The sequence below is a fragment of the Saccopteryx leptura genome, chromosome 7, assembly GCF_036850995.1.
Source record: "Saccopteryx leptura isolate mSacLep1 chromosome 7, mSacLep1_pri_phased_curated, whole genome shotgun sequence".
Taxonomy (NCBI): domain Eukaryota; kingdom Metazoa; phylum Chordata; class Mammalia; order Chiroptera; family Emballonuridae; genus Saccopteryx; species Saccopteryx leptura.
The window spans coordinates 70404415-70413199 of record NC_089509.1 but is presented as its reverse complement, the minus strand read 5'-3'; positions in this window follow the sequence as shown (position 1 = coordinate 70413199).

Here is an 8785-nt window from a genome sequence, read left to right as displayed (position 1 = left end):
AGCTATTATAGTTTCTATACAACAAAGGCTTTCTAATTTATCGACAGTTTCATTGATTTTAGCAATTTATAATTTTCAATAATCCATTATCTATTGTCATTTTAATATAGCTAATTTGAAAACTGGTAAACCATTCCCAGAAAATAAAAATTTGATTAAAAGTCTCAAACACAGACATCTGTATTTTTATGACAATGACATCTTCAAAACATGCTTATTATTATCTTCATATACAACTTGTAGATGGACATTCAATTAACAAGAATTACCTGCATTACAGCTGCTCTTTGAAAAGATTCCCCTTGAAGTATATCAGGTTACATTTTAGGGAAAATATCAGGACAGTTTTCCAGCTATAAAATGATTATGTATATAAGCTGCTTCATCTGATAGACCTGAACTCTGAAATTTAACAATCTCCTAGTTCCTAGAGTAAATATAGATATTTAAATATGTAAAGGATGGCCCTAGTTTCAGATTGGAGGTATCTATCTTGTAATATATAATGGCAATTTGATATAGTTACAAAGCTTCTAAATTCTCAGTAACTATTTTCTCTCTATTATTACATTAGTAAAAGTTTGTAATTAATATATGACATTTAAAAATTGTTTTGTTGTTTCTATATTTTACCTTTATGGTCAATAAAATGACAATTCCTCATTTCTTTTAAGATTCTTTGGGCCATTTACCTTTATGCTTTACAACATAAACTTCAGAAATTTTTAACTCACTTTCATCCACACATTATTGCACTACTTTATTTGACAGATCAAAATTACCTTCAAACTCTTGAAGTAGCTAAAATAATGGAGGAATTTATTTTTTTTTCTTTTAAACTTCTTTAAGACAAATTTATTGTTATAAATTATAGCAAGTTTTAGGTAAGAGTTCAAGGCTTTTAAAAACCCTGCTCTGTAATTTAGGCATATTAATAAAAATAAGTGATTGTAATAAAATATATATCATACTAAACACCCCCAAAACAGTGTATTTGTAATTATAAATGAAACAAGTTGCTAAGGAAGATAAGCATTTAACAATGTGTAAAATAAAGCTATTTTTTTCTAAAAATAAAAAGAAACACATAAAATGTGTTTTATGTTTAACAGCAGACATCACTTTTTACAAACAGGCTGTGTGACAATAATGTAATACAAGCAAGGATTTTATTGATTAAATAAATATGTACTTATTCACTCAAAAAATTTAATTTACTGGTAGCTTTTAAATCATACAACAGGTTTTAGCTTTAAAAGAATAATTCAATTTATCTATAAGAAATTGTTGGGAATTGAAATTGTAGGAAGAAACTCAGGAATTATAAATGTGACAAGGATTGCTTATCTTTTTGAAAGTATATATACATTATAAACTCCTCGGTGTTATATTTTCAATTCTTAGTGAAAAAAAAATTCTGAAGAAATTAACAATAAACAAGTTCATCAATGCACTTAAAAGGGATATTGTTAGTAATGAATTTGTTTCTTATCATTAAACTGATAATTTATAACTAACAAAATAATAAAATTTAGGAAACACTATATATATAGTGTTTCCTTTATTCCTCCTACCTCAATGCCCCACTCATATTTCAGGCTGGGACCTACTCCTAAGTTAGAGCTCTCTGTCCCCCTTTTGCCAACTTCTATTATGAATCTACCTTTGCCACCTAGCTTAGTGTATCCCAAGGTTCTCTTTTCCAAGCCACAGTCGCAGAGCTCCAGGGAAAAGCAACCTGGTCTCATCTCTCCAGGCAGAGGAGAACAGAAGCTCCATCTCCACACATGCTGCAGATGGCTTTTCCAGTCTACCTGAATCATTACCAGCTAGAAGCAGCAGTCATTGGGACTTGGACGTGAGCTGCAAAGTATAGAATTGTGACAACAATTCCAGTGCCATGCGGACTTTTCCTGGATGTGGACTTTTCCTGGACTCCTGCTTCTTGGAACAACTCCTAACAGACTGAACTGGGGTTGGGTTGCATTTATCAGGGATTTGGCAAGGTGTTGGCGAACATGTTAAGGACACTACTCTTTTATGGATTCTTGCTGTATTGGCCAAGAGTTTGCTTAAAGGCTTTAATCACTGTAAAATAAAAATAAAAAAATAGAAGACTAGATAAAGAAGATGTGGCACATATACACCATGGTATACTATTCAGCCATAAGAAATGATAACATCGGATCACTTACATCAAAATGGTGGGATCTTGATAACATTATACGGAGTGAAATAAGTAAATCAGAAAAAAACAAGAACTGCAGGATTCCACACATTGGTGGGACATAAAAACAAGACTAAGAGACATGGACAAGAGTGTGGTGGTTACGGAGGGTGGGAGGAGGGAAGGAGGGAGGGGGGAGGGGAGGGGCAAAAAGAAAACTAGATAGAAGGTGACGAAGGACAATCTGACTTTGGGTGATGGGTAAGCAACATAATTGAATGAAAAGATAACCTGGACATGTTTTCTTCGAATATATGTACCCTGATTTATTTATGTCACCCCATTAAAATTAATAAAAATTTATTTATTAAAAAATAATAATAATAGAATTTAACATAAATAACTAACTTAAACTAATAGAATATAAAATAACTAGCATATTAACCTAAACATGTTCTATCTTACATGTTATTACAGTTTTGGTTTTGGGGTTTTTTTTTGTATTTTTCTGAAGTTGGAAACGGGAAGGCAGTCAGACAGACTCCCGCATGTGCCCAACTGGGATCCACCCGGCATGTCCACCAGGGGGCGATGCTCTGCCCATCTTGGGGTGTTGCTCTGTTGCGACCAGAGCCATTCTAGCGCCTGAGGCCGAGGCCCTGGAGCTTCCTCAGTGCCTGGGCCAACTTTGCTCCTATGGAGCCTTGGCTGCAGGAGGGGAAGAGAGAGACAGAGGAAGGAGAGGGGGGGGTGGAGAAGCAGATGGGCGCTTCTTCTATGTACCCTGGCCGGGAATCGAACCCGGGACTCCTACACGCCAGGCCGATGCTCTACCACTGAGCCAACCAGCCAGAACCTTATTACAGTTTTTTTAAATTAATTTATCTATTTATTCATTTTTAGAGAGGAGAGAGAGCGAGAGAGAGGGAGAGAGAGAAACAGAGAGAGAGAAGGGGGGAGGAGCTAGAAGCATCAACTCCCATATGTGCCTTGACCAGGCAAGCCCAGGGTTTCGAACTGGTGATCTCAGCATTTCCAGATCGACACTTTATCCACTGCACCACCAGAGGTCAGGCCTTATTACAGTTTTTAATGTAGTTATTCTCCAGCCCCTATTCTCATCTAGAATTTTACACATTTTGTAGATTTATGAAAATAGGTCACAGAAATATACTTCTGGAGCCCAAGAAAACTAAACCTAAGTAAGAATTTAGAGTCTCAACTTTCCTTTTTATAGCTGAAAATATATCCAGCTGAAGAAAATGATTATGTTAATAATAGCTAACATAATAAAAGAGAGAAAACCAAGAAGAAAATCCCAGAAATCAGCTGCATTTAGAGAATATCTGAGCCAAATAATAAAGAAAGAAGGGGTGCAGAACTGGCTGGAGGACATAACTAGAATGAACTTTATAAATTCTCAAGGTACCTTTCAGTTTGCAATTATCTTTATATAATAACTATCAAGACTAACATGTTTATCAAAATAAAAGAACCTCATAGTGGCACTTTAGGCCCTATTGCAAATGTAATAGAAAAGACAAATACCCTGACCAGGTGGCAGCGCTGTGGATAGAGCATGGGACTGGGACGCAGAGGACTCAGGTTCGAAATCCTGAGGTCGCCAGCTTGAGCGTGGGCTAATCTGGTTTGAGCAAGGCTCACCAGCTTGAGTTCAAGGTCACTGACTTAAGCAAGGGTTCACTCAGTCTACTTTAGCCCCCCCCCCCCATCAAGGCTCATATAAGAAAGCAATAAATGAACAACTAAGGTGCTGCAATGAAGAATTTATGTTTCTCATCTCTCTCCCTTCCTGTCTGTCTGTCCCTATCTGTCTCTCTTTGTCTCTGTCACCAAGAAAAAAAAAAGGAATGAAGGAAGGGAAAGAAATACAAGACAAATTTATATATGAAGGCAGGAATAATTTTCAATACCTTTCAAGGCATGTTACTTGGTGTGCTCTAGCTATCTAGTAGAGCATTTGTGCTCAAATCTTCTTGTTGAGTGTACTTTACTTTTTTTCTCCTGAACTTCATGGCTCTTCTTTTGCCTCTGTAACTTGTTTCTCCTATGGCTCATTTCTTCTATCCCCCTCTGTGTCTTTCTAAATAAACTTTTTCTCTTTCTTTCTTTCTTTTTTTTTTTTTTTTTGTATTTTTCTGAAGTGGAAAGTGGGAGGCAGAGAGAAGACTCCTGCATGCTGCTGACCAGGATCCACCCAGCAAACCCACTAGGGAGCGATGCTCTGCCCATCTGGGACATTGCTCCATTGCAACTGGAGCCATTCTAGTGCCTGAGGCAGAGGCCATGGAGCCATTCTCAGTGCCCAGGCCCACTTTGCTCCAATGGAGCCTTGGTTGTGGGAAGGGGAGAGAGAGGTAGAGAGAAAGGAGAGGGGGAAAGGTGGAGAAGCAGATGAGCATTTCTTTTGTGTGCCCTGGCCAGGAATCGAACCCAGGACTTCCACACACTGGGCTGACACTTTACCACTGAGACAACTAGCCAGGGCCTATAAACTTATTCATTTAAAAAATAAAAAAGCATATCATCTGGGCAATGATAGATCCCATTTTCCTCATCAATTTCTTGAAATAAAAAAGATAATATGAGTAAAGAAGTTTCTTTGTGATAGAAATTTGTGATTTCTGCATTTAGGAAGGTATACATAGCAAAACAAATTTGAAGTCCCTTTGTATGTATACTGAGGGATAGAAAATGACTTATTTTTTATAGTCAACCTAAGCTTATTTTGTGTCTGTATATTAGTAGAAATATTTGCGGGAGTTTAATTCTTTTCTAGAATGATTTTTTAAATTATATCAAGATAAATGTATGAAGTATGCATTAAAAATGAACATCTTTCCCCAAATCCTTAATGCATTAAGTTGAGTTTGAAGTATTGTTCAGTAGGAGAATCTATTGAATACCTTAAGGGAAAATCTTTAGAATTAGCTAGGTAGAAATAAAAAGCATTAAAGTTTGTTCAGTTTTGACAAACTTTGGGCAGGAAAAGAGAAATGGGAAAAGAGAACTGATATATAGCACTATAAAATAGTCGAGGTTGACCAAGGAACAAAAATTTCTCTGAGCAGAGTTAAATATTTGCTTTGTCCTTGCAAAAAACCTCCACTTACAGTACTCATTTTATGACAATCTATTTCAAATAAGTCTGACTAGCTCCATCTTGTGGGAAAATTTGAGGTGTTAAGGAAAATGTTGGTGCCTCAGGTGAAGGAAACTAAGCCTGCAGTGCTCCAGATCAGTCTGCTCCAAGGGCAGACTGTGCATCAACATGATGGGCACTCAGAAGATGGTTAGAACCGCAGAATTCTAGCCTCATTCTTCTCCCCAACCTACTGATTCATAATCTATAACTTAAAAGGACTTCAAGGGGATTTGTACGCATTGTCAAGTGTGAGGAGCACTGCTCTATAGAACATCTGCAAACTGCTGATTAATTGCTACTGACACTGGTCAATTCAACATGGGCAATAAATCCTGTAGTTACTTGTCTCTATTATCTCATCTGTTCTCCTCCTTGGCACCTATACCTGTGAGTCAAGCCAGACCACAATGAGACAGAAGCTTCCATGGTGGCCAGAGGACTGGCTGGTTTCCAGAAATCTAAAAACTCACTGCATACAAGTGACTCTTCCTGCCCTTTATTTCCATCACTTTGAGGAGGTAATAAAATGGGGCCTCATCAGAATATGCATCTTGACCTTAAACTAGCAGCACTAAATTCTTTTATAAAACATTTCCTAAGAAAATAACACAAGCTTGCATAAATCAAAACACTTCAATTTTTATTTTGTAGAAAACAATGGCTAATAGACCATTTTCTTTAGAGATAAAAGAAAAATGTTATTAATACATTTATATGAATCACATGAATAAATATGTTAGTATATTAATTAGATACTGTTTCTTAGTTCTAAATAGAAATATTATCCTATTAATGTTTAATGCTCTATGAAAGAAAATAACTCACAACTAAGCTATTTAATTTCTCATTTTCTGCTTGCAAGTCTTAAGTAGATTTTCCACATTATAATAAAATATCTTGTCAGAACTTCTTATTTCCTGGAGATTTAGCAAAAATATAATAAATGCACCTTCCAAAAGTTTCAAGCTCTAGTAATCATCTTTAATAAATTGTGTTTCAGTTCCTTCCTAGTCCCTCCACCATATTCATTAAAGAGAGGCTTCCATATTGAGAGCCCTGAAATCAATCCAAGTACATTCTTCTAAATCAATTGCACCCAATAGGCTGATTTTCAGATAGCAAATACTTATACAGATTGTATGATAATGGCATTGGGGCCTATTATTAAACAACTTTTCCTCTTTGGGAGAGATATTGGCCTGGAAATTTTCCAGTAGAGAAAGATTTCAAGAATAATGCATTTTTATTGTAATTCTGAGCTTTACGTAAAGCTGGAAATGAAAAAACATAAATCATTTTCTACTTGCTTGTAAGACTAGAGGTTATAAGAAATTTAGAAAGTTACTCTGGAGATGATAATGCTTTATGCTAATATAAAACGAGGAGAATTCTGAAAAACAAACAGCTTACTTGAGCAGATAGATACCACTTTTAAAAGTATAAAGGTAGTTATTAGCTAATTCAGAAATTATAGTAGCTATGTTTTAAATATAAAGTTTAAAAATATGTTTATTATAGCTCCACAAAATATTTACTGTTAAATAATTTGTTTACATAAAGAAATTAATAAATATATAAGAGGAGATTTTCAGGGTTAATATAGTTCTTTGCAAATAATTTAATCAATACAATGGGAATAATTAATATGATTTAGACATTATCTGAAATCTCAAAATTTTGTTTATAAGTAGTAAAATAGTTTATAGTTTCTAAAATGCATTTCTTATTATAACAAATTAGCATTTTTAAGGATAGATGAGATGAGAATATATAAGAAATTGTATATGCTAACCAGAAGTCTTTATACTAACTTTTTAATGTCATTATCACTGAATTCTTGGCTCAAGCTCCTGCGATCTTAAACGATTAATAAAATGTTTTCCAATTATGCAGAATATTTCTATTAAGCTCTAAGTAAATAGTAGAGCCATTGAACATCATAGTTCTGGATATTAAATAACTAATAAAAAAGAGAATTTCTTGATTGAAGTTTTCCAAAATCAGCCCAGACAAGATGCTTACGAAATACTGCTGAAATATAAAACCTAAATAGAACTCTGTAGCACTCAGCAGAACAGGCTAGTTATCATTACAATAGTGCTGAATGGAAAAAAAAAGTAATATTAGAACATTAACATTATTGGAAATAATCCAAACAATTCAATGTGGTTATATACAGACTAGTAGCATGTATATCTTTATCTTAAATCCATCAAAAATTTTTAGCAACTATGTGATAGACCTTAAGATAGAAGAATGGAGAACAATGATAATGTTGCAAGAGCTTGAACTAGAAGTAGGCACTGGTTTTGCCTCATTCCTAAACTTCATTCTCTATAGTAACTGGAAAAATTCTAAATCCAATATGGTTTATCTCTGACCCAGTCTCTAATACAGTACTACTAATAATTCAAAACAGGAAGACTTTAAGAAATTCTAGCTCAACACATTGGGAAACAAGATCACTTGTTCTTGCTACTGTTCTTACTAATTGGTCTGTTTGGATAATCGGGCTTCTGATTTGTTACAGACTTTGTATACAATTCTTATCATTGAACTCTAACTTTGTTTCCTGTGCTTGAAACTCTGAATTTCTGCAATGAAAATTGTTTTCTAGGATTAGGTCCTGCTTTACCCATACTCAGTATTTTAAACTCCCAGGAACTGGTCCCTGTCCTTTAATCCTGACCCAGTGGAACAGGGTCTGCTCCCTGCTGTTTCCTCTAAACCTCACATACTTCCTACTCCTGATTTCCCTATTTTTGCAGGTTTACTGGCATGGTCTATTTTTGAAGATTACCAACCCTTAAGATATTTTTATGACTTTTGATATCATACCAAACTGAATTATCTCCTATAAAGTTGACTTTTTTTCTTAAATATAACTTTGATATAGGTTTCATACCATCTCCTGCAGGTTATTTCCTCAGGTGCAGGAAACCTTGCTATATCCATTCCATAGGAATGAAAAAATAGATGTTTGAAAAATTCTAGAGCTAGATTAACAAATTAAGAAGGTTTTCTCTAATCAACTGAAAATGGCATATGCCGACCGTGAAAATGTGCTGCAGAGACCTCTTATAAGGGGGAACATGACTGACTACTACCTACTGGAATGCCCACCTCTGTGCTGAAGCCATACTTCACATGGGATCCTCCCATCCAATGACTGAGGACAGCAGCAGTACTAAGGCAAGCCTATTCCTGTGAGAAATTCTGGCTTTAAATCATCCCCACTAGTCTGGCAACAACTTTCTTAGAATTATACTCCAATCAATGACTCTTCTTCCTACCCTATCTCCTTCACAGGTGTCAGTCCGACATTGCAGTCTGAAGTGTTCCCCATCTAACTACCCTCATTTTTCCTCCCATAAATTTTCCCCAACAAATCTCTTTTCTACTGAATCCTGTTAATTTATTCTAGCACACTAAAATATGCCTGTTTGGCATAA